The following is a 14,340-nucleotide window of genomic DNA, read 5'->3' as shown; positions in this document are numbered from 1 at the left end:
CTGGAAGGCATCAGGAAATATACAGAGTATATTGTTATATAGGAAAACTCTCTTAGAAAACAGATATTAAAAGATAAAATGTTAGTGCTAGAACACAGACTATTGGTACTATAATAACCTTTAGAATAGAGAAGTTTTTAAAGTAGGAACAGTCCTTAGGCATCAAACTCTATGTAATTTCATTATCATGTCATGTTATGATCTTGTATGATCCTGCCTTTGTCACATAGCAACTTAGCAATGTCCCACTGAACAAATGCTAGATTGTTGTTATCTACAAATGTGATAAACATATATCGATCATTCATGTCATTGATAAATTTGTTGAACCACAGAGTCAAGGACAGAGCCTTAAAGCATTCCATTATAAACCATTCCAAGGGTCAGTTTGGCAAAAATAACCCCATTAACTCATTTTGAGTATGGAAAGCATATGGATCTGTGATTTCATTGGTGGAGGGAACAATAAAGTAAGGAAACTCTATCTCTCTTGGTCTTCAACTGTTATGTCTTTATAATTGTAGTGAGCTGTATTTTTGTGGAGGAGTATGAGTGTGTGGGAGGGGGCACACAATATTAAGTAACTGGCCCATAGGAACAAAACTAGTCTGGATCACAAGTCAGAGATGGAACTTAAACCCAAATGTTCCTGGTTTTAGAATTAGCTCTTTAGGCTCCAAAGAATTCTGCCTCTCATTCTGAATAGTATTAGGAGCATTATATCACACTTAAGGTTTGTAAAGTGCTTTATGGATGTTATCTCACAGAATCTTTACAACCTTATTAGGTGCTATTATAATTCTCATTTTACAGATGAAGCAATTGTGGAGCAAAGAGGTTACATGACTTGTCGAGGCTTAAGTACAGTCAGAGGTAGAATTTGAACTTTAAACCCTTCTGACTCCAAGTTGAACACCTTTTCCACTGGGCCACCTTGCTGTCTCACACATCATAAGAGGGCTTTCATTTCAAAGTGTGTGAGGTGGAAGTGAGAGTGGCCTACACATATCTATAAAACTAGTGAGTATATTAGAAGTTAGAGAGCAGGAAAATGAAGAGTAATTGGAAAGTCCAACAATAACAGGAGAGAAGAAAAAAAAATCTAAGAATGAATAAATGAAGCATTTATTAAGGGCTGAGGATACAGATAGAAAAAGTAAGGCACTGTCTGTCCTCAAGAATCTCACATTCAAATGGGGAAATATGGAAGGGTTCAGCTGCAAGTCAGATGGAAAGTTTCCCTGGTCCTTAGAGTATAGTGGCAAAGCATATTGGAGTGATTCTTCTTGAATGTCATTTCCACTGATAGAATGATGAGTTTTAGGTGTTGAAACACCTAAAAGGATACTGATGGCAAGAATTTCTATATTTCTTTCAGTCTTTAGAATCTGTAGCTGTAACATCTTCAGGAGCAGTCACAGGCTGCATCTCTATGGGACTTGCTTCCCAGGAAGATATCTGAGGGAAAGGGTTATTCCCAATATTTTTAACTTCTGGATCCTAGGCTATCTCCATAGAGGTCCAAGAGGAGATGATAGACAAGGTGGTTGTAGGGTGGGGAGTTGACTTTCAAAGCGCATGTTATATCTTTTCTCTCCCTTTGGGTGCCTTACTGCTTTAGCTAGGCAGGTCTGCTTGCCCTGTGTATGGTATTTGGTCAACAGTTGGTCCACATGATTTATCTCCCAAGATGATGGCTATGAAGGAAAGGTTAAAGTCAGGACTGGTGATGTAGGTGCGGCTGCTACTACTTCTTGGGCTCCTGTGCCTATCTGACTCTTAATGGAAATAGGTAAGTAGTTGTTGATGGTCATGATGAGGAATGTGTGCCTCTCTCCCTGATTATTTCTACCCTCATTGGAGAAGTGGATAGAAGGTGGAAGTAAGTCTGGTACTTTTAGGAGCATTGTAATTCCCAAGGCTCAGGATTCTTGTATGTTTTATTGAGGTTTGAGGGTAGATTGTCAAGATGGTGGTGGTAACTTGATAATGACTCCTGTCTCCCTCATGGTACCTTACTGCTTCAGCTAGGGGGCTTACTTGCTCCGTGTGATAGCAGTTGGTTGGCAGTTATGGGGATGGTTCGCCCCTTCTCCACAAGAGTTGCCTCCAAAGATGATGTAGGGAGCAACTGAATCCCTAGACTTAGTTGTCTATGTACCAATGGCTGACATTAGCAAGAAGGAAAATTTTGACTTCCTAGTTGTCACTGTGATTTGGCAGGATGGGTTCCTTGACTGGAATATGGCTTTTATTTATTCAGAATATATTAAAAGAAGTGGGCAGAGTAGCATTTTATTTTAAGAAGTTGTAGTCATATGAGGTAATATAGAATTCAAATGGGGAAGTATCGTGTAGAGCAGTGGTGTCAAACTCAAATAGAAACAGATCCCTGCTGTCCTCACTTTGCCTTAGAGAACCACAAATTAACATTATCTATATTGTATGATATTTTTTGTTTATTTTATAAAACATTTCCCAGTTACATTTTAATCTGGTTTAGGCTATACTTGGTAGTTTTTTAGGATGCAATGATCAGAGAAACAAAATTTATATCATAACAATCACATAATCTTAGAGTTGAAGGGACCTCAAAGGCTATGTTATCCCTTTGAAATGATCTATAGTCATTCCAGAAGTGGTTGGTTTGGAACTGGGGCACCGATAAGGGTTTATGTGATTGTTTGCAAAGAGGTGGGGATAAGAACCATAGAAAGGAAGAGAAGGGAACAAGGTTCAAGGGTTTGGTGGGACTCCTCCATTTTAAGGACATGTGGCAAGATGTTGACATCAAAGTTTGTTCCCACTCTGTGCCCATATCCTAACTCTTTCATCCAGAGACACTGAGAAGCAGCTAATTGCTGATACTGTATGAATTGTGCAAGGGCAAGAATGAATTGGTTGTTGGGACCAATTTTTAATTGGGGAGTGTTAGCTAAGTGGCTCACTGCAATATTGGGGCAAGGAAGGAGACCAGCAGCCTCCCTCAAAACAGAGCAGGATTTATTTTAACAAGAACAAACTTAAAAATAAACAACAAACATAAATGGGGCAGCTAGGTGGTGCAGTGGATAGAGCACTGGCCCTGGACTCAGGAGGACCTGAGTTCAAATCTGGCCTCAGACACTTGGCACTTACTAGCTGTGTGACCCTGGGCAAGTCACTTAACCCCAATTGCCTCACCAAAAACAAAAACAAAAACAAAAACAAAACAAAAAACATAAACAGGATCAATAGGATCAAGGGAAAGGAAATAAAATGGGGAAAGGGAAATTAATTATACAACCCAAAAAAACACCACTGCCCAGGAATCAGCTGAGAATACACAGCAGCACTCCTGTCACCTTCTAGCTTCCAGCTAGAATCCCGGAAAAACTCCCTTCTTCACAGCATACTCCACACAGTCCCCAGCCAATTGGCTGGCCTCTCTGACAGTCACATGACTGCCCTAAATAGGCTTCTAATCATTATAATTTTGCCAGGCCTTCAGAAACACTCTCTATCCCGCTGACACCAAGGCAAGGAGAAAGCCACAGTTCCCCAGTTCCCCTCTCCAAAGTCTAAGGAGGAAGCTATATTCTTCCCATGTCAAAGATATTTAGTGCTGGCTGTCATTTCCACTGGACTATAGTGATCAACTCTTTTCTTTTCCCTTTTCCCCAGTACTTTCTTTTTTGCATAGTATTTTTTTTCTAATGCTACATTAAAAACAAATAAACAAAAACAACCTTGTCTCACTAACCTTTGTGTAGTGTTATTTAGGTCAGATGTATCCATTTTCTGTTGCTTTCCCCAACTGGAAGTATCAGTACCATGAATTTTCCCCAAGCATACACAAACTGGGTGATGCTGCTTATGATGGATTTCTAAGCTACTAACTAGGAGAAATAAAGCAAAGACAGAAACTTACAATCAAGTGTTTTCATTCCTAGACTAGTGTGGGCAGCAAGTTATTTGTGAGAACTAAAAGTGATTTTTGGAAAGTCATGTTGTGGTGAGCCAGAAGTCCAGTACAAAGATTTAAGAGAAGGATTTTCTTGGGTGCACAATCCCTACTGGGCTCACTCTCCCAATCCCCATTTCCATAATAGGCTGAATCCCAAAGTCAAATGGCTATAGATCTTCTCAGAGGTTGGCAATAAGGGTTTCCTCATGAATCATGGATCTGCATGTTATTTCCTCCCTTTGCAGTCTCAACAACCTTTGCTTGATGGTAAGGGATCACAGTAGAGAAATGACACACATTTCCTTGCTCAACTGAGCTGGTTCAGTTGAGGTTGCAGCATCATAGCTGGATCTAAATATGCTACTGTTCTTGGTCAAGCTGGTCACTCTGATGCTATGTTTGCTCTTCACTGGACTAGATTGTAGTTGCTACTGATGCTGGGGTGCCGATTATCAGTGAAACCACAGATGGTTTTGATGGACCTAGCAATCCCATTAATCACCCAGGTCCCACCAGAATTCTCATTTACTTAACATCAGGAAGTATAAACCACAATAGGATCAGAAGTGATATGTATTCATAAATTATGGCTGGGTAGGAGATTGGGCCCACTATCATGCTTCTGCCAGGAAGCTCACAGAAATCTTCCTCACTGGATATGTGTCAGGATGTCAGGAAAGAAGCGAAATTGTTTGCATAAAATTTTTCTAAGTGCACTCAATAGAAAATTGGGAGGGGGGGATTCATTGCCACATAGTATACCAACAGGAAGTGCTTGTAGTTGGGAATGAGTCCCTTCCATTATCCAAGCCTAGAAGCAGGCTCACCAAGACTCCACATGTTAGCTTGAACCTGGGCACAAGGGCAAATCAAAAGGGTATCTAGAGATGGGATCCTTACCTACTACAGATGTTTATTCTACTTCATGGCTGGATAGTGACTTTTTGGCAAAAGACCCAAGAAATCATTATTCAGTCATTCTTGAAGGTATTCAAGAAGGAACAACCTTCTAGTTCCTGAAGTGATCCATTCCATTTTTTAAACTCAATCTTTAAAGAAGCATTTTTGTACCTCAATTTTAAGTTTGCCACATTGAAACTTCCACCCATCGTTTCTAGTTCTTCCCTTTGTGCCCATACAAAACAACAGAACAAGTCTAAGCTTACTCTGCTGTAACAACCTTCCATGTGCTTCAAGAATGCTATGATTCTCTATCTATTTTTTGACAAACTTCAGCCAACCTTCATATGACAAGAATCCATGGCCCTTTATCATTCTCTTCACTCTCCTTTGGACACTTCATATATTAACAGTCCCTTCTTTTTTGGTTAATTTTATTTATTTTTATTTTCACTTCTAATTCTCTTTCTTTTTTCCCTCCAACCCCTCTTATATTTACTGAGAAGAAATGTTATACCCATTATACATATGAAGTAATGTAAAAAAAATCTGTATTAGCTATGCTACTTTAAAAAAAACTTTTTAAAAAATCAACAAAAGTGAAGAAAGTTAGAAAAAAAGCTTGAATATGCACTCAGAATTTATCGGTTCTCTTTGGAATTGATAAGAGTAGCTATGTCTTTCACAGTTGATTTTGTTGTGATATTATTGTTACTGCATATAGTGTTCTTCTGGTTCTGCTCATTTCAATTTGCATCAGCTCATATAATTCTTCCCAGGCTTTTCTGAAAAATCTCCTTTGTCACTTCTTTCAACACTATAGTATCCCATAATAATGGAATGTGATACACCATAATGTGCATATACCATAACTTGTTTTTCCATTCTCCCAAGTGTCCAATTCTTTGTCACTATAAAAAAAGCTGATAAAATAATTTTGTACATATGGATCCTTTTTTTCCTTTGTTCTCTTTGAGATACAAACCTAGTAATAATATTACTGGGGCAAAGGGTATTCACAGACATATAGTCTTTTAGGTAGAGTTCCAAATTCTTTCCTGGAATGAATGAATCAGTTTATATCTTCACCAAAAATTCATTAGTGTGCCCATTTTCCTGCATCACCTCTAGAGTTTGTCATTTGAGGAGCAGCTAGGTGACATGGTGGATAAAGTACCAGCCCTGAATTTAGGAGGACCTGAGTTCAAATGTGACCTCAGACACTTGATACTTAATATCTGTGTGACCCTGGGAAAGTCTTAACCCTCATTACCCCACAAAAAATGTCATTTTTCTTTTCTGTCATCTTAGTCAGAATGATCTTCATTTTTACCCATTTATTTAGAGTTTTATTTTTTCCCAATTACATGTAAAAACAATTTTTAACATCCATTTTAAAAACTTTTTGTTTCAAATTCTTTTCCTTCCTCCCATCCCCCCCTTAGGAACCCAAGCAATTCAATATAAGTTATACATGTGTAGTCATGCAAAAATATTTCCATATTAGTCAGGTTGTGAAATAAAGCAGTCAAAAAATTTAAGAAAAAGAAACTAAAAATAAAATGCTTCAATCTGTATTCAGACACCATCAGTTCTTTCTCTGGAGATGGATCACATTTTTCACAAGTCCTTCAGAGTTGTCTTGGATCATTGTATTGCTGAGAATAGCTAAGTTATTCATAACTGATCATCTTATAATATTGCTATTACTTTGTATACAGTAAATTTCACTTTGCATCAGCTCATGTAAGTCTTTCTGGTTTTTTTTCTGAGAGTATCCTGCTCATCATTTCTTACAGCACAATAGTAGTAGGATTACTAGGTCAAAGAGTACGTATGGTTTTATAGCCCATTTAGCTATAAATAAATATATATATATAATATTGTTATATATTTATTATATTAATTAAATTAAATATTAAAATATTATATAAATATTATATCATATATAATATATAATAGAAAATTGTTCCAAATTGCTCTATAGAACTTTTGAATCAGTTCAGAACTCCACCAAGAGGGTATTAATGCCTCATTTCCTCCACATCCCCTACAACATTTGTCATTTCCTCTGCTATCCTGTTATCCAATCCAATAGGTATGTGGTAGTACCCCAAAATTGTTTGAACTTGCATCTTTCTAATTGATAGTGAATCGGAGCACTTTGTTATATGGCTATAGATAGCTTTGATTATTTAATTTGAAAACTTTTCACATCTTTTGATTAATTATCAGTTGTGGAATGGCTCTTATTTTAATAAATTTGACTCCGTTCTCTATGTATTTGAAAAATAAGGTCTTTGTCAGACAAACTTGCTTCAAAATTTTTTCACAGTTACTATTGCTAACTATATTTCTCTCTATCCCATTCCCTCCCCATGATATTTATTCTATTCTCTATCCACTTTAACCCTGCCCCTCCTCAAAAGTGTTTTGCTTCTGACTGCTCCTTTCCCCAATCTGCCCTCCCTTCTATCATCCCCCTTTAGCTTCTTCCCCTCTTACTTTGACGCAAGGTAAGATAAAATTACTATGTGAAACTGAGTACGTATGTTACTCCCCCTTTGAGCCAATTCTGATGAGAGTAAGGTTCCCTCACTCACCAGTACCTCCTTCAGAGTTGTCTTGGATCATTGTGTTGCTGAGAATAGTTAAGTCATTCATACTTGATCATATTACAATAATGCTATTACTCTGTAGACAGTACATTTCAATTTGCATCAGCTCATGTAAGTCCGAGATTTTTCTGAGAGCATCCTGCTCATTATTTCTTAGAGCACAATACTGTTCCATCATAATTTCATCCCACAATTTGTTTAGCCATTCCCCAATTGATGGACATCTCCATTTCAAATTCTTTGCACCAGATGAGGGTTGTCATAAATATTTGTGTATGTATAGGACCTTTAAATTTTGGGGTTTTTTAATCATTTTTTGGATAGTGATTTAGTAGTGGCATTACTTGGTCAAAGAGTATGCATTGTTTTCTAGGCCGTTCCATCACCCCAGCACCTTCTAGATCTATCCCTCCACTGTATTAGCTTTTCCTTGCTTCCTTTATGTGAGATGCTTTACCCCATTCCACCTCTCCCTTCTCCTTACTCTCAATGCATTTCTATTACCTCTTAATTTTATTTTTTAAAGATATCATCCCTTCATATTCAACTCACACCTGTATCCTTTGTCTAAATATATTCCATCTAGCTGTTCTAATAATGAGAAAGTTCTTATGAGTTGCAAGTATTATCTTCCCATTTAGAATGTAAATAATTTACCTTTTTTTAATTTTCCTTTTCTCCATGGCTAAGCAATGAGGGTTAAGTGACTTGCCCAGGGTCACGTAGCTAGTAAGTGTCAAGTGTCTGAGGCCAAATTTGAATTCAGGTCTTCCTGAATCCAGGGCCAGTGCTTTATCCACTGTGCTACCTAGCTGCCCCTTAAGATAGGAGGTATTTTCTTTTAGTTTAACCTTTTAATATCACTTATAATTTCTTTTTCCTGTTTACCTTTTTATGTTTCTCTGGAGTCTTGTATTTGAAAATTAAATTTTCTATTTAGCTCAGGTCTTTTCATCAAGAATACCTAAAGGTCCTCTCTTTCCTTGAAGTCCCATTTTTCCCCTGAAGGATTACATACAGTTTTGTTGGGTAGATGATTCTTGGTTGTAATCTCAGTTCCATTTCCCTTCAGAATATCGTATTCCAAGTCCTCAGAACCTTTAATGTAGAAGCTGCTAAATCTTGTGTTAATCTGAATATGAATCCACAAGACTTGAAATGTTTTCTTCACAATGCTTGCAATATTTTCTCCTTGACCTGGGAAATTGGGAATTTGGCTATAATATCCCTGGGACTTTTCATTTTGGGATCTCTTTCAGTAGTTGATTGGTGGATTCTTTCAATTTCTATTTTACCTTCTGATTCTAAAATATCAGGACAATTTTCCCTGACAATTTATTGGAAGATGATGTCTAGGCTATTTTTTTTATCACAGCTTTCAGGTAACCCAATAATTTTCTTTTTTTAAATGTTTTTTAAATTTGATTTTTAATTTTTATTTATTGAATTTTAATTTTATTTTACTATTTCCCAATTACACGTTACGTAAAAGGATAATTTTCAACATTTGTTTACACTGGATTTTTAGTTCCAAATTTTTCTTTTCTACCCCCTTCCCTTCCTTCCCTCTTCCCCAAGATGGAAAACAGCCTGATATAGGTTGTATATGTACAGTAACATCAAGCATATTTCTACATTAGTCATCTTGTGAAAGAAGAATCAGAGGACAAAGGAAAAACCAAAAGCAAGAAGGAAAAAAAAAACAGGTCAAAAGTAGAAACAGTATGATTCAATCTGCATTCATAATTCACAGTCCTTTTTTTTGGATGTTGAGAATATTTTTTATCACAAGTTCCTCAAAACTGTTTTGGATTGTTGCACTTCTGAGAAGAGCCAAGTCTATCCCCATTGTTCATCACACAAGGTTGCTGTTACTGTGTACAATGTTCTCCTGGTTCTGCTCCTCTCAGTCAGCATCAGTTCATGTAAGTCATTCCAGGTTTCTCTGAATTCCTCCTCATCATTTCTTACAGCACAATAGTATTACATAACATTCATATACCACAGTTTGTTTAGCCACTCTCCTGTTGATGGGCATTCCCTCAATTTCCAAGTCTTTGCCACCACAAAGAGAGCTACTATAAATATTTTTGTACATGTGGGTCCTTTTCCCTTTCAATGGTCTCATGGGGGTACAGACCTAGAAGTGGTACCACTGGGACAAAGGGTATGAACAGTCCCATAGCTCCTTGGGCATAGCTCCAAATTGCTCTCCGCAATGGTTGGATAACTTTACAGCTCCACCAACAATGCATTAGTGTTCCAATTTTTCCACAGCTTGTCCAACATTTATTATTTTTTTTGTCATATTAGCCAATCTGATAGGTATGAGGTGGTACCTCAAACTTGTTTTAATTTGCATTTCTCAGAACAATAGTGATTTAGAGTATTTTTTCATATGGTAATAGCTTTGACTTCTTCATCAGAAAACTGCCTGTTCATATCCTTTGACCATTTCTCAATTGGAGAATGACTTGGATTCTTATAAATTTGATTTAGTTCCCTATATATGTTAGAAATTAAGGCTTTATCAGAAATGCTGGCAGTTTTCTGCCTCCCTTCTAATTTTGGCTGCACTGCTTCTGTTTGTACAAAATCTTTTTAATTTACTGTAATCAAAGTCTTCCATCTTCCTTTTCACAATATGCTCTATCTCTTCTTAGGACATAAATTGTTTTTCTCTCCATAGATATGAGAGGTAAACTATTCCTTCCTCTCCTAATTTATCTATGGTATCACCCTTTATGTCTAAATCTTGAACCTATTTTGACCTTATTTTTGTATGAAGTGTAAGATATTGGTCTATTCCTAGTTTCTGCCACACTATCTTCCAGTTTTCCCAGCAGTTTTTGTCAAATACTGAGTTCCTATCCCAGAAGCAGGAGTCTTTGGGTTTATCAAACAGTAGAATACTATAGTCATTTACAGCTGTGTCTCCTGTGCCTAGCCTATTCCATTGATCCACCACTCTATTTCTTAGCCAGTACCACATAGTTTTGATTACTGCTGCTTTATATTATAGCTTCAAATTTAGTATGGCTAGCCCACCTTCCTGTGCATTGTTTTCATTAATTCCCTTGATATTCTTGACTTTTTGTTTTTCCAGATGAATTTTGTTATGATTTTTTCTAGCTCTATAAAATAATTTTTAGGTAGTCTGATTGGAATGGCACTGAACAGGTAAATGAATTTAGGTAGAATTGTCATTTTCCTTATATTAGCTCGGCCTATCCATGAGCAATTTATATTTTTCCAATTACTTAGATCTGATTTGATTTGTGTGAAAAGTGTTTTTTAATTTTGTTTAAAGGGTTCCTGGGTTTGTCTTGGCTAGTAGACTCCCAAGTATTTTTATTGTCTACCATTACTTTAAATGAAATTCGTCTTTCTATCTCTTGCTGCTGAGCTTTGTTGGTCATGTATAGAAATGCTGATGGTTTATATGGATTTATTTTATATCCTGTAACTTTGCTAAAGTTGTTAATTCTTTCAAGCAGTTTTTAGTTGATTCTTTAGGATTCTTTAAATGTACCATCATATCATCTGTAAAGAGTGAAAGTTTTGTTGCCTCCTTGCCTATTTTAATTCTTTTAATTCCCTTACTTCTCTTATTGATATAGCTAACATTTCTAATACAATATTAAATAATAGAGGTGATAATGGACATCACTGTTTCACCCCTGATCTTTTTTTTTTTTTTTTTTTGCAGGGCAATGGGGGTTAAGTGACTTGCCCAGGGTCACACAGCTAGTAAGTGTCAAGTGTCTGAGGTCGGATTTGAACTCAGGTACTCCTGAATCCAGGGCCAGTGCTTTATCCACTGCGCCACCTAGCCGCCCCCACCCCTGATCTTATTGGGAATGCCTCTAACTTGTCTCCATTACATATAATGCTTGCTGATGGTTTTAGGTAGATACTGCTTATTATTTTAAGGAAAGTTCCACCTATTACTATGCTCTCAAGTGTTTTTAATAGGAATGAGTGTTGTATTTTGTCAAATGCTTTCTCTGCATCTATTGAGATAATCCTATGATTTTGGTTAGTTTTGTCATTGATGTGGTTGATTATATTAACAGTTTTTCTAATGTTGAACCAGCCTTGCATTCCTGGTATGAATCCCACCTGGTCATATTGTATTATTCTGGCAATAACTTGCTGCAATCTCCTTGATAATTTTTATTTAAGATTTTTGCATGATATTCATTAGGGAAGCAAGTCTGTAATTTTCTTTCTCTGTTTTGGCTCTGCCAGGTTTGGATACCAACACCATATTTGTGTCATAAAAGGAGTTTGGTAGAACTCCTTCTTTACCTATTGCTCCTAATAGTCTGCATACTATTGGAATTAAGTGTTTTTTAAATGTTTGGCAGAATTCACTTGTAAACCCATCTGGCCCTGGAGATTTTTTCTTAGGGAGTTCATTGATGAATTGTTAAATTTCTTTTTCTGAAATGGGCCTTTTTAATGATTTTATTTCCTCTTCAGTTAACTTGGGCAATTTGTATTTTTGTCAATATTCATCCATTTCATTCAGATTGTCAAATTTATTGGCATACGGTTGGGCAAAATAGCTCCTAATTATTGCTTTACTTTCTACTTCATTGGTGGTGAAATTATCCCTTTCATTTTTGATACTGGCAATTTGGTTTTATTTCTGTTTTTTAAAATAAAATTATCCAATGGCTTACCTATTTTATTGTTTTTTCATAGAACCAACTCTTAGTTTTATTGATTAATTCTATAGTTTTCTTGCTTTCAATTTTAGTGATTTCTCATTTGATTTTCAGGATTTCTAATTAGTATTTAGTTTGGGATTTTTAATTTGTTCTTTTTCTAGCTTTTTTAGTTGCATGTTCAATGCATTGCTCTCCTCTTTCTCTTTTTTATTCATGCAAGAACTTAGAGACATAAAATTCTCCCTAAGCACTGCTGTGGTTGCATCCCATGGATTTTGGTATGTTGTCTCATTATTGTTATTCTCTTGGATGAAGTTATTGATTGTTTCTATTATTTGTTGTTTGGCCCACTTATTTTTAAAATGAGATTGTTTAGTTTCCCATTAATTTTCAGTCTACATTTCCATGGCTCTTTATCACATGTTATTTTATTGCATCATGATCTGAGAAGGATGCATTTACTATTTCTGCCTCTATACATTTGACTATGAGGTTTTTCTGCCCTAAAACATGGTTTATTTTTGAGTATGTACCATCTACTGCTGAGAAGAAGGTATATTACTTTCTATCCACATTCATTTTTCTCCAGATGTCTGTCATATCTAACTGTTCTAATATTTTATTCACCTTTATAACTTCTTTCTTATTTATTTTACAGTTAGATTTATCTAATTCTGACATGGGAAGATTCAGATTCCCCACTAGTATATTTTTTTTCTGTCTATTTCCTTTTGTAACTCATTTAACTTCTCTCCTAAGAATTTGGATGCTATACCACTTGGTGCATACATGTTTAGTATTTATATTACTTCATTATCTATAGTAATTTTTACCAAGTTGTAGTTTCCTTCCTTATCTATTTTAATTAGGTCTATTTTTGCATTTGCTTTGTCTGAGATAAGAATTGCTACCTCTGCTTTTTTTATGTCAATTGAAGTATAATACATTTTTGCTCCAACCCTTTACCTTTTTTCTGTGTTTATCTCTCTGCTTCAGATGTTTCTGTTTTATAGAGTTCATCCCATTCACATTCACAGTTAAAATAAACTGTTTATTTCTCTCCATCTTCTTTTCCCCTTTGTTTGTACTCTTTTTTCCCTTCTTTCATCCAATTCCACTTGACCAGTGTTTTGTTTTTGACCACTGCCTCCCTAAATCTTCCCTCCCTTTTATCAGCTGCCTTTATTTTTCTTGCCCCTTTCTCCCTGAGTTGTGCTCTCACTTCTATCAATACCACTCTTTTCCCCCTTCCCCCTTTCTTTCCCTAAAGAGTAAGCTGGGGCAGCTAGGTGGTGCAGTGGATAAAGCACTGGCCCTGGATTCAGAAGGACCTGAGTTCAAAGCCAGCCTCAGACACTTGATACTTAGTAGCTGTGTGACCTTGGGCAAGTCACTTATTCCCATTGCCCCACCAAAACAAACAAACAAACAAACAAAAAGAGTAAGCTAAGTTTCTTTATACAAATAGGAGTGTATTTTATTCCCTCCCTGAACTAAATCTGATGAGAGTAAGGTTCCAACAATGCTCACGCCTCCATTCTTTCCTGCTATTGTAATGGGTTATTTTTTTCCTCTTCATATGATGTGATTAACCCCATTCTATTTCCCAATTCCTCTCCTCCCTCCTAGTCTTCTTTTATTCTGCCCCTTAAGTTTCTTTATATCATCACGTCAAAGTTGATTTATTAACAATATCTTAACAGAGATACAGATGCCAAGAGTTAAAAGTATTATCCTCCCTCATAGGGACTCAATCAGTTTAAAATCATTGAACAACCTCCCCACCCCTTGTTTACCTCTTTATATTTCTCTAGAGTCTTGTATTTGGAGATCAAATTTTATGTTTATTTCTTGTCTTTTTCTCAGGAAGCCTTCGAAGTCCCCTAATTCATTGAATATCCATCTTTTCCTCTGAAAGAGAATGATCAGTTTTGCTAGGTAGTTGATCATGGGTTGTAATCCAAACTCCTTTGCCTCCCTCAAAATCATATTGAAAGCCCTGTGATTCTTTGATGTTGATTATCTGTGCAATCTTGATTGTGGCTCCATGATATTTAAATGTTTTCTTTCTGGTTGCTTGGAGTATTTTCTCCTTCACCTGATAATTCTAGAGTTTGGCTACAATATTCCTTGATGTGTTCCTTTTGGGGTCTCTTTAAGGAGGTGATTGGTTGATTGTTTAAATGATGATTTTATCCTA

This window comes from Dromiciops gliroides, chromosome 1 (genome assembly GCF_019393635.1).
Source record: "Dromiciops gliroides isolate mDroGli1 chromosome 1, mDroGli1.pri, whole genome shotgun sequence".
In the NCBI taxonomy this organism is placed as follows: domain Eukaryota; kingdom Metazoa; phylum Chordata; class Mammalia; order Microbiotheria; family Microbiotheriidae; genus Dromiciops; species Dromiciops gliroides.
The sequence above is the reverse complement of the archived record's forward strand: the minus strand, read 5'-3'. Positions refer to the sequence as shown.